The sequence below is a fragment of the Gobio gobio genome (genome assembly GCF_949357685.1).
Source record: "Gobio gobio genome assembly, chromosome: 6".
Classification (NCBI taxonomy): Eukaryota; Metazoa; Chordata; class Actinopteri; order Cypriniformes; family Gobionidae; genus Gobio; species Gobio gobio.
In genome coordinates, this window is record NC_137102.1 from 9,816,598 (window position 1) to 9,826,385 (window position 9,788).

Sequence of the window (9,788 nt, forward strand, 5' to 3'; positions counted from 1 at the left end):
TAATATGGGGCCATGGTGTGCCATGATAGGGAATGTATCCTACAACTCAAGGCTTTCACCTCTGATAACATTTGTGCTTCATGTCATTTTGAGTGATGTTGTATTTTTAGATTGAGTGAGAAGAGACTTCTTTCCAAAAGATCTTATTGCCTCCAACATTTTGAATTCATATACTTCCTTATATTTCATAAATTAACTTTGAATTTGAAGTTTTGAATTAAGGTTGAATAACATGTTATTTCCCAGAATCCCATTGATCGTTGCATTTTCTTTCAAATGTAATTCAGTATATTCAACTTCATGCAATTCTAATTCAAAATGTGGCCAATTCAAATCAAATTCATTGAAAGGGAACCACTTCATCATCTTTTTTTTGCCCAAACCTGCTCTATAGGAGATAAAAAAGTATAATTATCTCATTAATAAAAAGAACGTCATTGAAAATGTCCACCATAGGAAAACAAATTTGTGATAGTTTTGCTTAGGGAATAGCACGGGACTCTGAGCTCTACCACAAAAACTGGTTGTTTGGCAGTTATCCTCATCCATTCACTTATTAATGAACATTATTAAACGCTTTATTGTGCAGCAAAGACTTCAATGTCAAAACTGTTCCACCATACCGCAGTGGGGGATTCAGCCTTAAGTTGTGACAGATGGGTAGGGATATCATCTCAATAAGGGTATTTGAAAGACAATCCGTTGCATTGCTGACGAAAAACCACATATAATTCATCAGACAGGAGCGGGGAAAACACAATAATTTTAAGATTTCCCCTGTGCTCCTTCCATCAGATGGCACCTGACAGCGATGGTTCATTTCTTTGGTGAGCAGAGATCCATGTGGAGCTCGCTGCAATTCAGTTCCTTTGTGAGAAGAAAGGGCTCGGAGTCCAAACGCAGTATCTGAGAGGCACAGGGGGAGCAGAGGAGACCACCTTCAGACCCCATCAACCCTGCCGTGTTTGCGGAGCGGTCTGCATCCAGTCTGATAATTTGACTGCTGAGGTGCCATCATTGGAATGCATGAGAGAAGACTATTTTCTCTTCCAGACTTTTTCCCTTCTCTCTCTTTACATTGAGAGCTCTTTAATTTGTTTCGGTCACTTCACACACAGTCAGCCTGCTTCTTTTCAGTCTCATTAGATACACTAGACAGCACTTGACCGTGGCCGCTTGACTTGTCTTTCTGAGTAAGGTGAGAGACCTGCTCTCACAAAGTCGATTTGCTGGAACTCCATGGTTCTTGGTGGGTTCTATCCACTCAAACACTGTAAATTGGTTTTTGTAGAGGAAGAGATTTCACCTGACCTATTTCTGGTCATACACTTGGATTATGCGATTAGATCGGGGGGGCTGAAATCCCCTGAGCTTCTTCCAGTATTATTTTACATGACGCTCACCTGAGAGGAAACTCTGCGATACTTGAAAGCATATGTCTGAAAGCACATTCTCTGATGTGTTTATGGGGCTGAAGAAATGTTAGGGCAAGCACAGGGGAAACGCAGGCATCAGTTGTCAGAATAAGCTATTTTTAAAGATTCGGTCTGCATGTGAGAATGTTAATGTGTTGACGCCTGTCATTTATTGCGATGAGGTAAATGGAAATCAGCATATGGCTTCACTTTCCACTTTGAGGCGAAACTAATATAACACTTTTGAAAAAGGCCAGCAAAAGCAACTTCAAAAAGTTCCCTAATGGATTGCACGATCTTGTACTAGGTGTTAAACTGATGAGACCTGGTGATTCAGGCTGCTTGGATGGGATTTGATTTACACCAAGAATAGAAAGCAAACCACTCTGAGGCAAAAGCTTCATGACATAATCTTTCTTTGAAACATATGAAGCGCCTGCAGCAGTCAGACAAAACAATAAAGTAGAGGATTACTGAGAGTAAACCTGTGTTTGTGAGTTGGGCAGTAAGCATGGCTATTTTGTGACTTAAAAACTAAATAAAAAATAATTTAAATAAAAAAATTAAAGGGGACATATTATGCAAAATAATCTTTTGTAAGGTGCTTGAACACACCTTTATAAGGTGTTCGAACACAGATGTGTGTCAACAGTGTGTGTAAACAACCAGCCTACAATGGTAAAAATCCACCCAATACTTTATTTATTATCCCCATCAATAATTATCTATCTCTCATAACAAGCTGTTTCAGATATCCCCCTACTCCAGGGGTGTCCAATCCTGCTCCTGGAGGGCCACTGTCCTGCAAAGTTTAGCTCCAATCCCAATTAAACACACCTGTACCAGCTAATCAAGTGCTGCGCCCAATTCGCCTACTTATACTACGACCTAAAAGTATGTAGGGGAGCGCGGGGCACAACCTAACACTGGGTTAGTTGTAACATGCATGTTTTAACCCTTTCCACACATGCCAGAATGACGAAACTTAGTGTATTTGCTAGTTGCCATTTCAACATTATTTAGAGAAAAATAGCGCCAAAATTAAAAAATCTCTGGAAGATAGGCCTATTACTGAACATGTATTTAATCATAGCAAAAGTAAATTTCTTACTTAAGTTTAGTTTTCATCTGTTTTTTGTGTTTATTTAAAATAAGACAAATCCGATATTATTTTAATCGTATATATCTGTTGATTAACAGTTGAGATGTTCTTTAATGCTGATCTTACCAGCAGAAGACACGAGCCATGGTTTAAATCCCAGTTGTGCAGATGCGGTGTGTTGTAACACTGTGTTACAATGAGCCCCTATTAGAAATATGCCATTATATTCTATACTTTTATGAATTCTTTTGAGAAACCGTGAGAAAAGGGTGAATAATGACTGAGAGTTAATGTTCAGAAATTCAAACTCAAAAATGCTTATATTTTTTATGATAAAAAAATGGCATTATTTTATTTTAAAAAGTTAATATAAATATTTTAGTTTGTCTTGTATATATATTTTTTTATTATATCAGGTAACATTTTATGCTGTTATTTGGTCATGTTACAATGTGCCCCACCACATGTTACAATGTACCCCAACTATGGGGCATGTTGTCACATTTCACTTCCATTCTTTCGGGGTAAATCAAGAAAAAAGTATACACTGTATTAATGAAACAAAACCACATAATTGTACTAGACATGTGTGCAATTAATGTGGGAAACAATAAATACTCTGAACCCCAAGTGGATTTACTCAAACTGAGAAAGTCACAAAGCGTTAGGTTGTGCCCCGCTCTCCCCTGCTCTTTTTGTGAAGAAAAAGTACATACTTTTGAGTGTGTAGCAGAAGAGTGTGCAAGGTTTGGGACATACTAGGCCTACTTCGTCATCTTTAACGGACTCGCTTAGTTACATGCATCCCGTCACTGTTTAAACTGCCCTGTCAATCATCGTCACAGTTTAAATCCTCCACATTCAGTTTAATTTCCTACCGTATCGGAGAGAAATGTAGACGCACGTTGATCTGCCATTCGTGGCTTTAATGCAGAGACTCCCCTCATGTGTTTGCAGTTTAAATATAATGATGCATTTAAAAGTGAATGGTCAAACGTATCATTACAAAAGTTCACAATGCTGCTGCAGGTGAAATATAACGTGGATACCCATAAACATATTTTTGTCAGTTTAAATACTGATAATTGATCACTCAAACCCCTTTATCTAAACCTCTCTACTTAACCGATGGAGTCGCACATCTGTCATGTTTGTAGTTTTAAAAAAAAAATGTATAGTTCTAATAGCCTGACAAGCCAGACCCACATCAAGATGTTTGGTCTGGAAACTCACCATTGACAGGGCTCAATCCGAGGGGCAGGATAAACGGTTGTCTGTCAAATTCCCTCTGCACGCAATTGGATAGCGCCACAACCAACCGAAACGGAGCTTATGTTAGTTGATAGATTAATGCTGCCTTCACGTGCTCTCGGAATTATCGTAAATACGAGTTTCCTAGGTAAAAATTGCACATGAACGCCCTGACATTTTGAAACTTGAATGCAATGAGCTCGTAATCAGAACTTCAAAGTCGGAATTATAACATTTCCGATAGCACGTGAAGGCAGCATAAACTCCGAATACATCTTCCTTTCTTACGAATGACTTCAGTGCCGTTCTTTGTTCTTTCCTCAAAGAAAATCTTAACTCCAAGTCTTCCACAGTAGCGGCCAAAACTGTTTTGAAAGATGCTGATCGTCAGCTTCTTTGTTTACCTGTAGCATGCAGAACCTCTGCAACTCCGCTCCGTCATTATGTTAAGCCCGCCCACCGACTCTATACACGATGTGATTGGCCTGACCAGAGTTTGGTTTTTCCAGCTCTGAGGTCTACCGAGAGTTGCGAGACTACACTCGCGGCAAAATAAATTTTCTGCCGCTAGGGTGCGTCTAGATTTCCAGGCTATAGTTCTAATCGAATCCTCGTCCAACTTGCAATGGGTTGTGGGCATTATCAGCCTTTAGAGTGTGCGTTGATCCGCACTTCGAATTTTGACCTGGAATATCTTTGGAATACTCTTTTCAACAGAGGCCCTACAACGATATGGGACATACTAATTCTATTTTCGAATACTATTTAGTACAGATAGTATGCAAATTGGGACACAGCAAAGGCCTTATTAGGCATACTAGAAACTTCCAGACAGGTGTGTTGAGACAAGTTGGAGCTAAACTCTGCAGGACAGTGGCCCTCCAGGACCGACTTTGGACACCCCTGCCCTACTCCTACGTAAGAGTATGGAAACCCTGACCATGACTGTTGATGATCTTCCCATGTTTTAGAATAAACACACCCCTGAGTGAGAAGCACAGAGGCCACCATTTATGTTGATGTTACACGCTGTATCAGCTAGCTAGAGTATTACAATGTCTGCGCCAAAAAAACATAAATGTTCTGTTGTTGGATGTACCAACGAACATACGAGTCTCCATAGACTCCTGGCATCCGAGCCACTCTCGGCGTGGTTACATTTTATTTATGAAGGAAATGTACTGAAGAATGTCAGTAAAATTTAAACTAACTAACTTCATATCCAGAACAAGTAAGGATGGCACTTCATTTTTGTGAATGTTTGCAAATTTGCTAATTTTCTGAATGAGCTGAAAGCTGTACGGCTAAAGTTATAGTCCCTGACTATATTCACAGAGACTAGAGCTGTGTCGTTAGTTTTAACACTCACTGTCTGTGTATTTCATAAACACACATTTACTATGCACTGTATTGTCAGGTGATGGACGTTTTACGTTCTGACACGAGCACCTATACAACAATTACAACAATATAGATTAACATGACGGTACATTCTAGTCGATAAGTTGAATCAACGTAACTCCACATCAACTGTGTTAATGATAATTACATAAATGTATCCACTAACCAGAAACGTCCAGGTGCAGTCTAAAAGTTGTCCCTCCATCTGAGTCTAACTCCAGTTCAAACATGCAAGGCACTTCACAACTGGTTATTTCTGACATTTTGGCTAAGTGAGATTCGTTTTGTTGACATTGTATCCGAAGCTTGGGTAAAGGAGTCGCTGGAAGGGGGGCGGGGAGCAGCAGCTCATTTGCATTTAAAGGGACAAACACAAAACGGCACGTTTTTGCTTACACCCAAATAGGGGCAAATTTGACAAGCTGTAATAAATGATCTGGGGGGGGGGGGTATTTTGAGCTGAAACTTCACAGACACATTCTGAGAACACCAGATGTTATATAGCATAATATTTCCCCTTTAAGTTTCCCCTTTAAAATGAATACTGAAATCAAAATAACCAATTCTTAAATGTCAAAATATTAAATTTTTCTTTTTTTTTACTCTCATTTCAGGGTTGTTGCAGACACCCAGGTGGATGAGGATTAGTGAATACACACATACTTCAGCAAACATGATACCTCCAGGAGAACTGAAATGTTAAGTAACACTTTCTTTCTTTCTTTCTTTCTTTCTTTCTTTCTTTCTTTCTTTCTTTCTTTCTTTCTTTCTTTCTTTCTTTCTTTCTTTCTTTCTTTCTTTCTGAATAAACAATGAAAATAATCCGACATTTGAAACAAATGATTATGCATTCTAAGTCTGGGAATGCGATTTAGATACATTTGGACAAATAAATCTGAGCTATAATGTTGTATAATATGAAAGAAATTCCAGCTCATAAGATACATTTTTCAGTGGTTGCGCTGAATGTTTTAGATTATGAATAACTGAAATTGGGCAAAGAGGTGGGACGTGGGTGGAGCTGAGGTGACGTGATGACTAGCAGACAAACGACAATCCACCATCAATCAAAGTGGCCACGCACTTAATTATGCAGAACTTGAAGGCTTTATATAATGTAAATTACTAACAAGTTGTCATGAAGGGCAAAATTAAACCACAAAACCACAATTTGTACCAACTTGTTTTTGTTGTTTTTTCTGCTGTAAAGTTGGGCATTTTAACATGGTGCTCAATGAGCTTCTGCTCTCTTTTGGAGCCTGTCCTTAGTGGCCAGTCGATGAATTGCAGTTTAAGTCACTTCTGTATTGGCTTCAAAAGAACCTGGGGGAGGTTGCCACTTGGTTGCACTGTATGTTTTTGATTTACAAATAAGTTTAAAAGACTGATTAGTTCACAAATTGGACTACACTGATTGTGCTGTATGTTTTTGATTCACTAAAACGAATCAGTCATTTGTTTGAGAACTGGACTTCACCAGTTGCAGTGTATTCTTACTGCATGCAGCCTACAAGCACACCATTGTTTCCAGGCAATTTTTTTTCATGGTTATGTCATCCTAACTCATTAGATTTTACTGCAAATTTGAGTAAACTATGATTATTCAGCTGTAGTGGCATAGATCAACACTCCCACTCACAATTAGTAAAACAACTATATTTTTACTATATTTTTTCAAGTCAAGTTACCTTTATTTGTATAGCGCTTTATACAATACAAATTGTTTCAAAGCAGATTTACAGTGATAGCAGGAAAATGATGCAGTTCGGCTTTTATTCAGCTGAAGTCAGTTCAGCCGTACATTCAAAGCATAATTTACTTTTGAGACAACCACTGCAAAAACAGGTAGACGTGTATTAATTTTCAGCAGTTGGGTGTTGGGTGAGTGCATGAGGCTGCGTGTCCTGCAGGGGTGGGGTGGCAGGTTGGTAATGGTACAATGCTTCTTACTCACAGAGCACAGCAATCAGGGCTGACCAGAGAAACAGTGGAGACAATCCCCCTCTTTCAGTTGATGCATTTAGCTGATGCATCATGCATCACAATCAGCCATGCCAGCGATGAGATGGCATATAACAACTTATAAAATCACCGGCACATAGTGCCAAAGTATTTGCACAGCAATTCAATGCAACTGTTAGAGAACATTGAACAAACAGTGGAACAGTTCCTGCAGAGAGGGCAAATTGTAAGCATGAGGCTAAGCTTAGATAATTGCCTTTAGCTGGATACAGAATAAGGACACGTCAAATACCGCGGGGGGACATCGCAGTGACTACACAATTAAATTAGCCATCTTGTCACCCTTTCGCTACTGTGCTTCACACATTAGACTTCCTTACATTGTGTACCTTACACTGAGTACTGGAATGGGCTTTGCGGACATAGTCCTGACTGCTGACTGTTGTAAACAGCCAAAATATTCAAAATTCAAGGCTGAGCTCTACTTTCTTACAGTCCTATCATCACGGCATCATTCCACAGCAAAATGAAACGTATTGCCGTGGAAATAAAATTACTCTAAACCCGTTTGTTGCAGGCATTTGTGCACAATGGTTGTTCCGATGGTTTCATCAATGAGAATGTCTCAGAAAAGCAACAAGGGATTAGGAATAGTTCATTCAGTGAGGTAATATCGCATCTGGCTAGATTGAGTCCCAATTATAAGATGTAGATTTGGACTAGCCTGATTCTATGCTGTTAGAAATTACACTAGTAATGAAGCAGGGAACATCAAACAGATTGTCAACTGAAGAGACACTCGCAAATTTCATATAAAATATTGTGAAATACTATTACAATTTAAAATAACTGCTTTCAATTTAAATATATATTAAACTTAATGTTTTTCCAGTGATGGTAAAGGTGAATTTCGAGCAGCCATTACTCCAGTCTTCAGAATCACATGATCTTTCAAAAATCATTTTAGCATGATTCCGATTTGGTGCTCAAGAAACATTTTTATTATAATCAAAAAACTGTTGTGCTGTTTACAATATTTGTGGAAACCTTTTCAGGATAATTTGAGAAAGTTCAAAAGAACATAATTTATTTAGCCTGACGTCGTCATACTCAGATTCTAGTCAGAATATGAGTCTGATACTGCTCCATTGGGCTGTGATTATGGGGCGTGTTTCAACCGAACCAGGAAAGAAATTGCCTCTGCACTCAATTGGATAGACCAACAACCAATCAGAGCAATGGAGTAAGTGACGTATGTTGAGCGACGCATAGTTGTCAACAGAACTCAACTGCACACACGCTGGAAGAAGTAGAAGAAGAAGATGAGTGTAAACGATCTTTGTTGGTGTTGTAAAAAGAATTTAAGGATACACGGAGTACTTACCAACACGATCATCATTTTTGAGAGAAATAGTAAAGGTGAATGCATATACGAACAAGTTCTTCGTTTAGAATTAGAACTAGAACTAAATCAACCCAAGCGCTCTTTGGTGACGTGGATGATTACGTCACTGTTGATCATCTGTCCATCATCGTATAAATCCCGCCCTGACAATGTGAATGTTCTGAACAGCTCTGGTTCGAGCATAGTTACTCCACAACTGATCAAGTCCAGATCGAACTTCCCAACCTCAAATGTTGTGGGCGGGGTTAAGTTCGGCTGGCATCCAGGCTATCATTTATTTGAAATAGAAATAGAAAGACATTTTTTTTACATGTATGTATGTATGTAACAATACATATTTGTATGTAATATGTATGTAACAATACATATTTGTAACAAATGTATTAGCTGTCACTTTTGATAAATTGAATGCATCCTTGCTGAATAAAAGTATTATTATTATTATTTATTTTTTTTTAAGAGATGGTAAGTGAACTGTAGTGTGTGTGTGCATATATGTGTAACGGAGGTAAAGAGCTGTGCAGGTAAACCTCACTCCCATGTCCTCAAGAAGTGCAATAGCGACTGACATTGGAGGCTTTAGTCTTTAATGTCTTTGTTAGCATGCCCACCTCCCATGCCGGTAATGCCGGTTCGAATACTGCTTGGCACGGGTGTGAGTTGGACCAGTTACATTGGTGCTATGACCTGGATGGGAGCAAGGTTTTGGGGGTGAGTGTAACTAAGGCCAGCTAGTAATAGCTGTGCAGGTAAACCTCCCCCCATGGCCTCGAGAGGCACACAAGTGACTGATGCTCTCATGCTTATTACGCCGGTTCAAATCCCGCTCATCTTGGGTGCGAGTAGGACCAGTTACATTGATCCAGAAGGGAGTAAGATTTAGGAGGGTGAGTGCAACGGCGGCCTAGCCTAGTCTTACCAGACTCGTACATTTCATTTGTACAAAGAGTCTGGCCACTCTCCATTGACAAGCGTTTACTTCCTTGAAGTCGGGAACTCTGTTGAACTTTAAAGAGCACCTATCATGGCATTTAAAATGTTCCAAATATTGTTTTAGAAGTCCCCAACAACAGTTTTGCATGCATGCAATGACAAAAAAGACTTTAGTTTTCTTATAATATGCATTTATTTTTACCTGTTTTGACAGTGATTCTCAAATGATTCCTTTAGTGATTCACTTTTCAAAACCCGCCTTTACGTGACGCTAATCTGCGGTGATTGGTCCGATGACCCAGTCAGTTGTGATTGGTAT